General features: G+C 37.9%; 1 protein-coding gene across 7 annotated transcripts in view; it reads right to left on the bottom strand.

The window, feature by feature from the left end:
* NCOA1 (nuclear receptor coactivator 1) overlaps positions 1 to 14,806 on the bottom strand; it is a 323,605-nt gene that overhangs the window by 191,596 nt on the left and 117,203 nt on the right. The window contains exon 1 of one of the 7 annotated variants that reach the window (XM_058164790.1): positions 5,458 to 5,592. The exons of the other annotated variants lie outside the window; for them this stretch is intronic. The gene's annotated coding sequence lies outside the window, so the exon portion shown is untranslated. Of the gene's footprint in view, positions 1 to 5,457; positions 5,593 to 14,806 lie in introns of those variants that run through there. 7 annotated transcript variants of the gene reach the window in all.

Genomic DNA, 14,806 nt, shown 5'->3' with positions numbered 1-14,806 from the left:
GGCTTCCTAAAAGACATAATTCAACAGATTTACCTTTCTTTTTTAAAGCTACCTAAACTTACTGACAACACCACATTTTGTGTCAATAACTTGATAAATTAGGTATTGTCCAAGGAAGTGGACCCTTCATCTTTCCTGGATTTATGAATTTTCAATGGCTGATCTAATTTTCAAGATTAGGAGGAAAAATGAAGAATTCTTCTCAATCAACTTTCTTTCCATCATGTACCACTCTTAGTCACGCCTATCCTAAATTTCAAACTTGTGTCCAGATGCTTTACCATATACTGATATTGAAAATATTCTAGCACCTTATTCACATTCAGTTGCCTTTTTTCAACATTCAGTTGCCTTTACAACATTCTTAAAATGTGGCAACCAGGACATGTTCTTCCAAACCTGGACACAAATAGGTTAGAGCATTGTTAGTTTTATTTTAAAGGGTTTTCAAAATCATTTCTATCATGTTGTGTCTGTCTGTCTGTCTGTCTGTCTATCTCCATCCATCATTAAATAAATCAGCAGATCTGACTGTAGCAACCCATGTCTGGCCGATGCCACAACCACACTGGAGAAAGACTCACTTTCATTGCAGTCAGTAAGCATTTCCGAGAGGACACATAATGAGCTTATCCAGCTGGAACCTAGTGGGCAGCAGCTATTATTACAAGAAAATGGTCCCACAAATACCTAGTTCTCAAGAGGTAAGAGGCTTTAAAGGTAATAATTGAAACCTTTAATTCTATCCAGAAGCCCACTAGCAGTCTGTAAAGCTCTCAAAATAGTGGGTGGCTTTGGTGTTACTCCAACTGCTGCATCCTGAGCCAACTATAGCTTCTGAATGTTATTCAAATATATAATGCAATTGAGAGGTCAACAGATAGCAGCACATAAGACCTGCCATTCCAGGAAAGATTGCAATCAGCACACAAAATAGTGCTATGTTCTGCTAAACTCTAGCTATCACCTGCTCTCTGAACAGGACCTGTAAATCAAGAGGGCCCCCAAACTGGGAACCAACTTCACCCAAAGAAGTGCAACTTCATTCAGATTTAATAGCATCATCTCACTGGCAGATATTTGTTTTGTTAGGATTGAGTTCAAACCTGTTTCTCCCCATCCAGATAGATCTTGACAGTCCCCAGCACTTTGACAGCATGGCTTATTTGGCCAGAGGTTGAGATGGACAGTTTGGTATCATCAGCATACTAATGAAACTTTATTGCAGGCCAACAGATGTTCTTGCCCAAAGATTTTGTGTACAAGTTGAATAGAATGAGGAACAGCATCAATCCTTATGATAACCCCAAGTAAGGGGTTTAGGATTAGTTCTCTCCCCTCCTACCAATTCCAACCATAACCATTCCTTCAGGTACAGAATACAAAGCCACCTACACCTTACCCTTATAAGGTTAAAAGAAAATTGGAGGTATGAGAGTGTCATTAAAGGGGAAAGGGAGGAATGAGCTATTAAACAGGAATTTAGACAAGAGATTACACAATCCAGAAATAGGTAGCAACAGAAAGAAACTAAGAATAACCCCAATTTAATTTTGTTTAACGTAAGGTGGAACTACAAGAAACTTGGACATGTTTTCAAGATTCCACTCCATACTACAACAATAAAGTAACATTCCTGGGAATCCTATGGGATCTGCCTCTTGCCATGGCCTACCTCAAAGAGTTTACATCAATCTTAAAAGCCTCATTAGAAAGGTATCAATCTTTGTTTTTGATGCTGGTGACAAATATTTGGGGTGTCCTGATGTCTGCTGAACAAGTTGTATGGCTTTGTTACAAAATCCACAACAAATGAATAAATAAATAACAAGTCTGCACAATGCAGTGATGCAGCTAATATAGCAACTGGTGAAAAGCTTGCTTCAGTGAGGAGTGGCTCCACAACTTGCTGCCCAATCAGTATTCAAGGTAGCTTTTAGCAATAGCAATAGCACTTAGACTTATATACCACTTTACAGTGCTTTGTAGCCCTCTCTATGTGGTTTTACAGAGTCAGCATATTGCCCCCAACAATTTGGGTCCTCGTTTTACCCACCTCGAAAGAATGGAAGGTTGAGTCAACCTTGAGCCTGGTGGGATTTGAACTGCCAAATTGCAGTCAGCCAGCAATCAGCAGAAGTTGCCTGCAGTACTGCACTCTAACCACTGCACCTACCATGGCTCCATTTGCTAATAGAAGGAGCAGCAGTCAAATAGCCTGTGCCCTTCATTGAGGGAAATTATTCATTTTGGAGTGGTTACTAGAAATTCACACAAAGATGTTCACTGTTTGAGAACTACAACTGGCCAGGGGAGGAACAGCAAACTAAGAGATTCTTAAGATGTGGCAAAAAGATCACAGAGTTTGTGGATACATATATGATTTCCAGTTGCACGCCAGAGATATGAGGTGGATTATCTTGTTCTGATTGATCTGTTTCAGGAAAGACTTACTGATGAAGTGCAGATGAATTAGTGAGACAAGGAACAGCAGAGAATTTGAAAGAACTATTCCAACATTGGGTGTTAATTTGGTGATTGGAGGAGTTGAGGCATGGAGAAAAAAAGTAACAGGTGGGAGATTTTACAGCCTTTCCCTTACCCATCCTCTCTGTGGCCTCCCCAGACTCTAGCATTTGAGAACGCAAGTGCCACAGAATCTAATAAATACAGTCCAGTTTTTCTAACATGTTGGTCTTCAAGATGGGATGCTTGCTGAGACACTAGTTAGCTTTTATGAAGGTGCAGTTTAATATCCATGGAAGCAGGAAAGTAGGATGCTCTAACACAAGGCTCACATTAGTGACAGAAAAAAATTGTTCTAGCAGATATATGAAGTACCAAAGGGCTTAGTCAGAAAAAGTCTTACCTTCATATACTGCTGCTGATAACTTCCTGCTGGCCTATATACTACATAAGGGGCTGAAATGAATTCAACTAAATTTGTTCACTTTCTCTTCCAATACCCAAAAAACAGCACCTGCTCCAGCTAATGCACTAGCCACAGAATTTGGATAACACTGCCTCTCCTCTTGCATTGACAATGGGCCTCCCAATGGGTTCATCGTTACTTGGAGAATCTCAAAGCCAGCCTAGTTTCTCTACTCTGTTCCTTCTTCTTCCTGTCTATAACCAAACTCTACCACACTGACTCATCACCTCTGAGTGAAACCAGTACACCAACACAATCCATGACACTTTCCTTCCTTTTCTTTTCAGAGTGATCACCTGATTAAGTAAGAAGAGCCATGCATCTGTTCCATATCTTCATCAAAAAAGAACTTATTCCACCAAGAATTTCCTGAGCAAAGTCTATCTGATTTAGATTGTCCATGAGCACAAATTCCTCCATAACTCTCCTGCCAATTTCCACTATTTTTCAGAAACCATGTTCTCAATATTCATTTATTGGGTTTTTAGCCTGCCTTGTTATTTTTATAAATAACTCAAGATGGCAAACATATGTAATGCTTTTTCCTCCTCCTATTTTCCCCATAACAACAACCCTTCCTCATATTACATATAAGTTCAGCTAGTCAAAGCCTGGTCTCCTGTCACAGATAGCTAGTTGTAAGTCACAGTCATATAACACTTCCACAATGTGAATATTTTAAAACAGTACAAGATACAGAAAAATGGTAACTAAGCAAGAAACCCAGGTGCAGCCCATCTCTGCATTTTTCCCAATCTGTCCTTTATGAAGAAAATATTTCTAACAATTATGAGTATGTGATTATTTTATGGCTACCAAAAAACCTGACCAGACTTTATGCATGCAACAAAAACTGCAAAGACTATTTCATAAATGTGCCTTATAACTGTTATACCCCTAGAGATACGAAACTTTTTTTTTTTTGAGAAAAGATCTAAATCTGTAAAATCATTCCAAAATATTTCCTCCACTTCACCCTCTGATTAGTGAGGAACTCAAAGGCATTAAATCATGGTTGAAAAAGTCCTCTATGTAATTTCTATACTGTAGATAAATTTTTCTATTCCACAAGTTATAACAGAAAAACTTCCTATTTTTTACCAGTATTTTATCAGATTAGAGACCAGTACTTAATAATTAAGAATAGTCTTTAAATTATAATCTGAAATTAAAACAGGATTGTTCTCTTAAATACCCAACTGCCTTTGAGTAATTATTGCTTAGAGTGTAGCATTTATATGAAAGAGAATATTCTATTTTTGGAAGAATTAACACAAAAGCTACAGGTTATTTCTTCAATAGCATTTTAGCTCTTCTGAGCTCATACCATTTATCCCATAATCGTATGCAAAGCACTCCGAATACTTCAGTTGTGTTATAGCTATGTAATAAATTACTATTACAAGTAAAAGAGCAATTAGAGAGTCTAAAAAATGGTTATGTTCAAACTACAATCTGAAACATAAATGAGTCAACCATACTTTAGGCTAGAACACATGATTGGATTATATTTCACTCTATGATGAAAACCCAGAAAATAAGATTAGCCAAGTAAATCATATCTTAGTTAACATAGATAAGCCTGAAGTCTTATTCTTAATAGTGGAGCACGTTATCAAAAGAAATCACACTGTCTCTGGTGAGTGGTATTCACACTGCAGTGAAGACATGGAGCAATCAATGAATACCCAAGATAAAGATTCAATAAAGATCATGCTTGAAACATCCTGGAATTGTTTATTTTTTTCCAAGAGACATTGTCTTGAAGAAGGCAAACTTTGTATCTTTCCTATTATGCAATTTGAGTGGCATCATTGTAATCAGATTAAAGAATATGTGATTTATATTATACCACAGATTCTGATTTCCCAAGAATCTTTGTCATATCCTAAAACACCTCATTTAGTGGAGCTAAAATAAGTTACGATTTAAAAAACATCTTGGAAGCAAAAAGTTTTAGCTCTAATAAATAATAGTATCCTAAGATAAGTGGTAACTAGGCAGCAATAACAACTCACAGAGACAGCTGAGAATTTTTCCAAGTCCTACTACATTGCCATATAAAAAAGATGGGCACAGCACTATTTAGAAAATATAGGAGAATTTTTTCCCCCTTTTGGTGTTATTTTAATTCACACCTGTCATTCAAAACTCCTGCATATATGCCATCAATATAATGAATCTGCATGCATTTTAGCTATTTATGAAACATGATTTAAACTTTAAACTGATTCCTTATTATCTTTTTTTTTTTGAGAAACACGATATGACATTTAAACATTTTGTGTTCTGTTCAATAGAATACTTTATAGCTATTTAGTGCTACCAGAAACGTTCTGGATATGACAGTTTTATGTTAATAAGGAGCATGATTAAAACAAGGTAAGAGACCAAAAATGGACTCAACAAACAGGAAGCAAGACTCCTCAGTATTTGAGATGCAATCTCTCTGCATTCTGGACTCATTCAAGAGACCCACTCAATGTTTGCCACCCATTTAAATATCATTTTCTCCCCAGGCCTACCTTACTCTGATCACTCCTGCCTTTGCAACTTGTCTCTCTGATCCACATGAAGAAAATAAAGATATAAATATAATGGGCAAATAGTAGAGATTTCTGAAGCACACAAAGCTTTGGTCTCTATCTTATCAAGCAACATTCTGCAGCAGTGTTTTGGAGAAGAGAAGATACCACATGATTTCAGCAAATCCCAGAGAGAGTTCTTTCTCTGCCACACCCTCTAGGCAAGCTGCTTGTCTCTAAAGAAGCAGGAGGAGACCGTGAAAAGAAAAAAAAAAGGGAACTGAAAGCTTTTAGCTCAGAGAAACCTCTATTAAAATGCACGGGACACGTGTTTCCCTAAGAGGAATTTTTAGAAACTTTCCCTAGAGGTAAAAGCATTAGGCTTCTGGTAGGTTAACAGAAAGAAAGCATTTATATGGAATACCCTTCAGTAGTCCATGCACTATTGTGCACTGAAAAACTGTTTCTTTGACAAGGTAGTGTTTCTAAGTGCTGAGTATTACAGATTTTAAGAAACTGTATAATGTGCTGAAAAATGGAGACTCTAAGCACACTAAGTGTCAATTGCATTGCCTCAAGAATAACAAGATTTTTTTTTACACAATATATCATATTTTTCGGACTATAAGTTACATCGGAGTATAAGACGTACCGTATATACTCGAATATAAGCCGATCCGAGTATAAGCCGAGGTCCCCAATTTTACCCCAAAAAACTGGGGTAAACTGGGGACTCGAGTATAAGCCGAGGGTGGGAAATGAGGCACCTACCGGTCGGCGAAACCCTCCCTCCCTCGGCCGAGAAGGCTGGCGGCTCCCCCGCCCCGCCCTCTCACTGCACCGGCAGGGCTTCCCCGCGCTAAAGCAAAAGCCCGCCAAGTTCGCGCCGGCCGGTATAATGTGAAAAAAAGAAAAAAAAACAAACTCGAGTATAAGCCGTATATACTCGAGTATAAGCCGAGGGGACGTTTTTCAGCACAAAAAACGTGCTGAAAAACTCGGCTTATACTCGAGTATATACGGTACCTAGATTTCAAAGGGGAAAAAATAGTTTTTGGCCTCTGTGCATCTGGTTTTTACCCTCCCTGGCCCCCAGGAGCACTCTGCAGGCCTCCCAAACCCTCTGCACCTCCCATTTTTGCAAAAAACGGGCCCATTTTTGGCTTCCCGAACCCCCCACATGTTCCATTTTTCCTCTCCCCAGCCCCCAGGAGCACTCTGCAGGCCTCCCAAACTCTCTGTGCATCCCGTTTTTGTGAAAACGGGATGTGTGGAGTGGTTTTCAGGAAGCCAAAAACAGGGCGGTATTTGGTCTATAAGACACACTGACATTTCCACCCATTTTGGGGGGGGGGGAATGCGTCTTATAGTCTGAAAAATACTGTACATTGTTCTCCCTCTTATTGTTGACAATTGAAGGAAATAAATTTTAAAATTACTTATGCGTTTTTTTTAATGAATAAAAGCTGGGACCATTTCCATTTCAAAGTGCAAGCCACACATTAATTAGTCTCTCCTCTTAGCGATACTTCATTTCTGGTTTGGCACTACTGTTGCTGTTGGAAATAATGCCTGGGAATGTTTTACTTGATCAGTTTGGCAGAATATAGTTGTGCCCACAACTACATCAGTTTGGCAAGATGCTATTCAGTATCCTTTACAAGATGAACAGGCAGGAAAAAAGTGGACAGCACTAGATATTATAATGCATAACATTTTGCTTATTAAATATTTGCCCAAATTCTCTTCCCATACCTAGGACCCGAATAAGCTGAATAAGCTATAATTGTAGGCTGCAAAGCATAAACTGTCTCATGTAGTGTTTCAGGCATCTCCCATTTAATCAGAATACCAGAATAATAGAGTTGGAGGGGACTTTGGAAGTCTTCTAATCCAACCTCCTGCTCAAGCAGAAAATCCTATAACATTTCATTCAAATAGTTGTCCAATCTCTTCTTAAAAACTTCCAGTGCTGGAGCACCCACAACTTCTGGAGGCAAGTTGTTCCACTGATTAATTGTTTTATCAGGAAATTTCTCCTTAGTTGTAAATTGCTTCTCTCCTTGATTAGTTTCCACCCATTGCTTGTTGTTCTGCCTTCAGATGCTTTGGAGAATAGGTTGACCATTTTTTCTTTCTGGCAACCCGTTAGATATTGAAATACTGCTATCATGTCACCCTTAATTCTTTTCATTAAACTAGAGATACTCATTCCCTACAACTGTTCTTCATATGTTTTAGCTGCCAATCCTCTTTGTTGTTCTCTGCACTCATCTAGAGTATCAGCTTCTTTTTTTAATATCATAGCGACCAAAACTGGATGCAGTATTCCAAATGTGATCTTATCAAGGCACTATAAAGTGGTACTAGCACTTCACATGATCTTGATTCTATCCCTCTGTGTTGGCTTTTATGGCATTGCAGCACATTGCTGCTCATATTTAGGTAATTGTCCATTAGAACTCCAAGATCCGTCTCACAATTACTATTATTGAGTCAGGTACCACCTATTCTATACCTGTGCATTTGGTTTTTCTTGCCTAAATGTAGATCCTTACTTTTCACACTATTAAATTTCATTTTGTTAGATTAGGGCCCAATGTTCAAGTCCATCGAGACCTTTCAACTTGACCCTAACTTCTGGAGTGTTCGCTATTCCTGCCAGCTTGGTGTCATCTACAAATTAGGCAAGTTCCACTTCTGTCCCATCTAAATAATTGATAAAGATATTAACAGACGGGACCTAAGGTAGAGCCTTGAGGTACTCCACTGCATATTTCGCTCCTGTGCTGTTCCACTCCCCCCTCAAATATATATGGCAAGATTTCTATGGGTGTTTATTCAACCCCCCCAAACAAGTTCTCAGAAAGCACCCCTGTATCACAGGTCTGGATTTCAAACTCAATACAGCAAGTCACAGGGTAACTGAGTCCAATGGGCACACAAAGTCCAAGAAAGCAGTCCAGGAGTCAAACAGGCCAGGATACACAACACAAAGAACAGAACTGGGAATGTTGCTCCAGCAACACTTAAGTCTTCAGGGCAGAGTTAAATAGGCAATGCAGATGCAGCTCTTCATGAGAGGTCAGGTTGTCTTCTCAGGAGTAGTCTAGCTGACCGGGCATTCTGCCTCTCTCCTCTCTGCCCTAGAATCAGAAGGAGGTGTGGACTCCACCTACTCCTCATTGCTAATGATGGCAGCTGCTCCCAGCTTTCAGCTGGAACCCCCCTGGCCAACATGCTGCAGCTGTGGCTCACCTCCCTCAGCCTTAATCTGCTGCTCATCCAGTTGACCCAGCTGAGGGTGTTTCATCAGGCTAGCACTCTCCAAGCCCTGATCCTGACCAATACTCGGCTCCAAGCTTTCCTCTGCAGACTCAAATTCACCCTCTTTCTCTGAACTCACATCTGAAGAGAGGCCCAGGGTCAGATCCATGACACCTCCATGTAATGTAGTTTCATTAAGGACTGCACATTGAGTGCAGTTGGTCAGCTGCATCCAGTTTTGGTCACCACACTATAAAAAAGATGTTGAGAGACTAGAAAAAAATGCAGAGCAACCAGGATGATTAGGGGACTGGAGACTAAAAATTATGAAGAACGGTTACAGGAACTGGGCATGGCTAGTCTAGTGAGGAAAAGGACCAGGGGAAACATGATAGCAGTGTTCCAATATTTGAGGGGCTGCCACAGAGAGGAGCGGATCAAGCTATTTTCCAAGGCACCTGAAGGTCAGAAAAGGAAAAATGGATGGAAATTGATCAAGGAGAGATTCAACCTAGAAATAAGGAGAAATTTTCTGACAGTGGGAACAATCAACCAATGGAACAGCTTGCCTTCAGAAAGTGTGGGAGCTTCATCACTGGAGGCTTTCAAGAAGACATTGGACTGCCATTTGTCAGAAATGGTGTAGGGTCTCCTGTTTGGACAGGGGGCTGGACTAGATGACCTACAAGGTCCCTTCCAACTCTATTAATCTATTAATCTGTTAATACCAGTTAATCAGTTAACCAGAATCCATCTGGTGGTGATGCTGTCTAACTCACATTTTTCTATGTCAATCTACATTTTTCTATCTTGTGATCAGTGAAACTGAGTCTCCTCAGTAGAGAACATGAAAGCTGTGGAAAGTCACTTTCAAAATAGACAACACCAAGCTGGATCTAGAGAAGATAAACATGCTTAGCCTGGAGAAGAGGTAACATGAAAACAGCAATACCCATATTTCGTTAGCTGTCACATGACTGTAGGGGAACACATTCAAGTTATATGGTAAGTAAAGATCTGGATAAATATTTTAGTATATAAACTACTCATTTATTTATGAGAGGTCCACTGACCAATGGAGCTTGCTGAGAAACCATGAAATAAACTGGCCGGAGAAGTCGTGGAAACCATCTCTCTTGCCATTTTGGAAAAATATTGGTATAAACTTTATTAAAGGTTATTTTTAGTTTATGCTTTCCTGGATGTTCTTGCATTGCTGTTCCTATACAGTAATTGTTTACCATTGGTCATGCTGGCTAGGATTAACAAACACTATACTCTAAAACATCTGGAGACTATCATGTTGCTTACACTAGTCTAAATTATCCTATTACTGGAGTAGTTTGATGAGAGAGGTAATGCAACTGAACTTTGGCAAATTAATATTTATTGAGTAAGAGAGAGGAGCAGGAATATTTTGTGTTGAAGTTCATAATTCTTTAGAGTAACATTCTGGCCCAAATTAGAATATATCCTTACCCATTTTGTTACATGAGATCATGGCACTGTTAGTTCTTAAAAATCAGTTCAAACTATCCCCCTTCCATTGCAAACATTCTTTTTCATTCCAAATATTGCTAGCAAAAAGAAAGTTTGGAAATATATACTTTGGACTTTCTGAGATTTGGATTCATGCAAGTTTCATGGAATGTGACTTCTGTTTCAAAATCTAATTAAGGAAAATTGTACAAAGACAGCCCCAATAATTGGTGCCAAAGCTTAAGGACAATTTCCTTATGATAGTTTGAGATATGATCTTGACAAAGGAGAGTTTATACAATGTTACATTCATTTAGATTTCCAGGCATGCTCAAAGTCTGCAGTATTAAGTTACTTAACACAGTACTTCATTCACAAATATACACATTATTTTTCCAGAGATAACAAAGTGATTTATAAAAATGGTTTTGCTAATCTCATTACAAGAGAAAAAGGGAAACAACCAGTAAATAATATTAGATACATTCAGATACAGTAGGTCTTTAGAAAGCAATTAACTCTTCAGTGAAAGGTAGGATAAGTAAAACTTATATAATTAATATTTAGAGGCTATTATGCCGTGATTGCTATTCTGACATAACTCATCTATACAATCAAGAACTTGCAATTTCTCAGGCCACTGTCTTTTATGGCCTCTATGTGTCATTCCCATAAAGAGGTTTCCTTAGCTGCAGTCATAGTTTTCAAATAATCAGCTAAAATGCTCTTTAGCCATTACAAAAGATGTATGGTTAAAAATTCCAGACCATATTACTAGTTCTATTAGTAAAGCTGTATTCTAGTGTAGTGGCTGGAGTGGGGGTTATTACATTTTAATTCTTGAAATGTTTTAATGATTTACATTCACAAACTATCCTAACGTATAGCCATATATATGCATCCTCTCCTAGTTTATCTAGCTGCTAATACTCAAGAACAAAATTAACAATTATTCGCAAGTCTCTCTTTCCATTTCAGGTTCTTCTGAAGCAAATTTTCTTATGTAAATTTAAAAATGTAACTTTCACTATTTTGCATCTTTCAATTGTATGCCTTAATTTCAGAAAAAAAATGTAGGTACGTATCTACATCTTATCTACATTTTTATCTATCTGTTATCTGTATGAAGCAGACTTTATACAGTACTACTATGATGTTTACAAGAGAAACACCCAGATTGTCTCTCCTACAGAATGTTTATAATCATGAGATGTAAGCAGCAAGGAAATTGCTTAACTATTGTGTTCTTTCAGATAACCAACAAATTTTAGATTATATTAAGTTATGGATTCATCACCCAAACACAAAAGCACCGCAAAAATTCCTGCTCACTTAAAGAAAAAAAATTGTAAGCTTTTTAGGTTGTTTGTCTTCTTAGTGTGTTGAAGAAGAAATCTGATTCATGAAATAAACTTAAAACTAGCTATTAGTGGAAGGAATGTAGGAAAAAGCCAGCATGTACAGCTGGATGAAGTCATAACCATGTAAGAAACAGAAAGTGTGTTATCTGGACATGGCCATCAAGTCATTCCATGCTGACAGTTTAAAGACCTCCCCAATTGGAATGGTCCTTTGCCGTAGGTTTCCCCTAAGCAATGATCTGTTTAAAAAGGTTTGAAAATATTGCAGCAACAATGTGGAATCAACTCAAGCATAATTAGCTCACAGTTCATTGATCTAACATATGATAGTAACTGAACAAAAGACTAAGGATACAATCCATCTCATCGTCCGAATCTCTGACTTCCAGTCTATTTAAACATTCAAGGAATGACCTGAATAGTCTATCCAAATAGAATAGGGCAGGGGTCTCCAACCTTGGCAACTTTAAGCCTGGAGGACTTCAGCAAAGCTGGCTGGGGAATTCTGGGAGTTGAAGTCGTCCAGGCTTAAAGTTGCCAAGCTTGGAGACCCCTGCAATAGGGCTCAATGTTATGATGTGGATACACACTAATCCAAAACACGATTTAAGACCACTGCAACTACATTTTTTCCATCCGCCCATTCAAATACAGTACTATTCTTTTTTAAAAAATATTATTTTAATTCATAGATATATTATACCAAGAAGTTACAAAAAACTAAGTGAGATTTAAGTAGACAACCACAAAGGAAGTGCACAGAGGGGTAACACTGTATTGCGAGAGAAGCCACATGGGCTGAAGCATCCAGCTTGAAGAAAGAGGTTCAATGCTCACAACTGGTTTACATCTGTAGTAGTTCATAAGAATATGAAAAACATTCACTAATGCGGTAAAGCAAATAGGATTTTCATCATCCTACAGGTTTCAAAGAATTCCAGATCTGAAGATTTATGACCTGTGTACCATATGTGCTGCCAGCTCTAACCAGGGTCAAGCCAGTCGAAGTAGTATCTCAAAATCCAAAACTGCTATGTATGTATTCACATCCAATGTCTTTAGTTAAGAGTCAAGATGCACATGGGCCCAAACCAAAGATCTGCTTACTCTCTTTTGATTCTCTGAACAAGGACAAAATTTTCCATAGTCAGGAATTAAATTGGTAAATTCACAGAACAGGAGGAAAATAAAACTTAATCTTTGAATCTTCATAACTTAAAAGATATCCAATCCATGTCTTCCTTTCCCACTGCCTGCTCAACCTAACTTAACAGAGATCACTCATCAAACTTCCTATGATGCTTGATGCTCTTGAATAGAACAATATTGTACTAATACTTGGGGTCAAGGGTAACAGGGTAGCACTAATATAGCATCAATGAAAAATTAAGTTTCTGATCCCGATTTGAAAGCACTACTAAAAATGAGCTTCTTGCCTTAAGTACAGGAATGATCATGCATGGTAGATACAGTTATTTAGTATACAAGGTATCACAAATCTCTTATCTGATTAAATCAACTTCCAAAACAAAATGGAGCTATTCTTCAGTATTCACAATTCACCAAATGTTATGAGGCAGTTTGCCAACCATAAGATGTGTACACAAATGTGAAAAGTATGCAACAAAAATCCCAAAATTGAAAAGCATATATAAAATGCATTATATGAGGAGAAAATGCATGTTATGTGAAATCCACCCATTTTTAAAAATGCAAATAAAATGAAAAAGCAGAATAGAAAAGATTTCAGACTGGGGAAAAATCTGACAAGAAACTGGCGTTTCTTCATCCCTATTACCTGCCAGGGACACTTTAGAAGCTCCATTCCAACAACTAAGAGCAAGTTGCGGGTTCTTAACTGAATAACTACATCAAGTAGATAATGCTAATAACTATAGAAACAAAACATTATCTATATCTCATAGCATAATTCTCTGCCATTCAATCCAATTCTTACAGCTTGGCCTTAATAGTACATTGTCTCTAAATAAGAGAACACTTTATTTTCTTATATGTACACAGAGAGCATATGCACCAAGACAAATTCCTTGTGTGTCCAATCACACTTGGCCAATAAAAAAATCTATTCTATTCTATTCTATTCTATTCTATTCTATATTCGATTTGATTCGATTTGATTCAATTCGATTCTGTTTCTTAATGAAAATAAATAGGGAAAGATAAATTGGCACCATATTTGTTAAGCAGGCAGTCACTGCAGAATCCTGAGAGGAGTTCGCATTCCTCTGTTCAATAACAAATTTATGTCTTTTGCTATTAGATAAAGGAGCTACTTACATTTTTCTGCAAGTTAGCTCTTTGAATTGCACCACAAAGGCTTTCTGGAGCTATAACCTGAATTTTGAAATAAAAAGGCTCTGGAACAGGGACGGTGCTGTGTTTTTATGCTAGTAATTGAAGTATGTCCTAGACCTAGACAAAAGAATAGAAATAAATGACATGATTTATGTGGTGAGGAGAGATAACACTGCTTTGTTATGTCTTCTCTTTCCCAGCCCCTTTCTCCAATAGCAACAATGACAGAAAAGCCAGAAAAGTAACATGTTATACAGAACCAAATAATTCAACCAAGTGGATCCAGAGCTACCGCACCATTAGTCTCCTGGTTATTTAAAACTAACAGAGAAATAAACAAAATACATAGCACAAGGAGTCCATCTTGAACCCCAAATTACTTTCATTATGGTCTGGTCTGGTCTCTAGAGCATCCTCAGATTTACTGATCTATGAACTTGAGATGCAAACTAATTCTTAGTCTGTTTCCAGTTTCCCTAAATGACAGCATAACAATATTTAGACCATTCCAACTGGCTAATTGATTTCAGAGCCCTTAATTGCTCCAATCTTTCAAACTTAAGAAGCTGTGGCTGCTTTCTTTTGGTCCAATCAAGTGAGAGAAAAAAACCCTCTGGATTACATTCTACTGTGCCAAAGGGGACACCAAAATAAAACCAATTCTGCAATTTTATCTTAACAAGATTACACACTATCACGTAAAATGTTTTTTTAAAGATATGTAGCCTAAAACCTCGATGTTATGAGATGTACGGCATAATAAGGTAATTAGGTAAGAAGGCAGACAATACTGAACAGTGTTTAAAATTAGTAAGAGCTTCAGTGGAACCTGCAACATGTAAGGATAGAATCGTAGAAAAGTTTTAGATGAACTGGAGCTCTGGATTGAAAACCCATTTCAGGCAAGCTGGAAGAATCTATCAGAC

The sequence above is a fragment of the Ahaetulla prasina genome, chromosome 1, assembly GCF_028640845.1.
Source record: "Ahaetulla prasina isolate Xishuangbanna chromosome 1, ASM2864084v1, whole genome shotgun sequence".
Taxonomy (NCBI): Eukaryota; Metazoa; Chordata; class Lepidosauria; order Squamata; family Colubridae; genus Ahaetulla; species Ahaetulla prasina.
This window is presented reverse-complemented; position numbering and strand designations above follow the sequence as displayed.